Genomic DNA, 1,675 nt, shown 5'->3' on the forward strand with positions numbered 1-1,675 from the left:
GGGTGGAGGTTCCAACCCTGTCCCGCCTCTCGGAGTTTCACATTTTCGGGGGTGTTTTTGGCGCAAAACACGGGAAAAAAACAAACAAACAAACAAACAAACAAACAAAAAAAAACAACAAACCGGCTTTAAATTAAACCAGGACCCACCCCCGGCCCGGAGCCCCCCAAGGGGTGCGAGGGTCCCTCCTCAACCCCCGAGGAGCGCGGGGGTCCCTCCTGGAACCCCCCAAGGGGTGCGGGGGTCCCTCTCGAAGCCCCCGAGGAGCGCGGGGGTCCCTCCTTGAGACCCCGAGGAGTGCGGGGGTCCCTCCTCAGCCCCCGAGGAGAACGAGAGTCCCTCCCGGAGCCCCCGAGGAGCGCGGGGGTCCCTCCTGGAGCCCAGAGGAGCGCGGGGGTCCCTCCTCAGCCCCCGAGGAGAACGAGAGTCCCTCCCGGAACCCCCGAGGAGCGCGGGGGTCCCTCCTGGAGTCCCGAGGAACGCGGGGATCCCTCCTCAGCCCCCGAGGAGTGCGGGGGTCCCTCCTCAGCCCCCGAGGGGCGTGGGGATCCCTCTTGGAGCCCCTGAGGAGCGTGGGGGTCCCTCCCGGAGCCCCCGAGGAGCGCGGGGGTCCCTCCTCAGCCCCCGAGGAGCACGAGAGTCCCTCCTGGAGTTCCGAGGAACGCGGGGGTCCCTCCCCAGCCCCCGAGGAGTGCGGGGGTCCCTCCTCAGCCCCTGAGGGGCGCGGGGGTCCCTCCCGGAGCCCCCCGAGGAGCGCGGGGGTCCCTCCTCAGCCCCCGAGGGGCACGGGGGTCCCTCTTGGAGCCCCCGAGGGGCGCGGGGGTCCCTCCTCAGCCCCCGAGGAGCGCGGGGATCCCTCTCGGAGCCCCCGAGGAGCGTGGGGGTCCCTCCTCAGCCCCCGAGGAGCGCGGGGGTCCCTCCTGAAGCCCCCGAGGGGCGCCGGGGTCCCTCCCCAGCCCCCGGCCCAGCGAATCCCTCGGTCCGNCCCTCTCCCAGCCCCGAGGGAACAATCCCAGATATTCCCAAGATCCCAGCAGACCGGGATCCCCCTCTCCCAGCCCCGAGGGAACAATCCCAGATATTCCCAAGGTCCCATCGGACCGGGATCCCCCCGGAAGGAGCCGAGGCGGTGCCGAGCTGTGTCCCAGCCTTTATTTCTCCCTCCAGGGGAAGGAACTCGGCGGCGATCCCGGAAAATCCTTCCCGGGGGGGCGGGAAATTCCCCCCTGGAGCCACCGGGCGGGAGCCGGGGATCGTTTCCATGGATGAGCCGATATTCCTCGGGAATAAACCCCCTCTCCGGGACCTGGCGGCGAGGACGGGTGGAGTGCTGGAGATCCCTGGGATCCCTTCCCTTCCAGGGAAACCAAGCCGAGCCCCGGGAGGGGAATCCTGGGATCATCCCGGTGCTGGGGGAGGGAAGGGAGAAAGGGGGGTGGAGGAAAAGGGTGGAAAAGTGTCGTAATGTCCCAGATTGTCCCGCAAAATACCTCCTTGAGGGGAAGAATTCCATCCCCAGGGGCTCGGGGAGGGTGAAAATGGGGATCCCGAGGGATAATATCCCAGATTGTCCCGCAAAATACCTCCTTGAGGGGAAGAATTCCTTCCCCAGAGCCTCAGGGAGGGAGAAAATGAGGATCCTGAGGGATAATATCCCAGATTGTCCCACAAAATA

This window comes from Lepidothrix coronata, unplaced genomic scaffold (genome assembly GCF_001604755.1).
Source record: "Lepidothrix coronata isolate B3197 unplaced genomic scaffold, Lepidothrix_coronata-1.0 Scaffold470, whole genome shotgun sequence".
Lineage (NCBI taxonomy): Eukaryota > Metazoa > Chordata > Aves > Passeriformes > Pipridae > Lepidothrix > Lepidothrix coronata.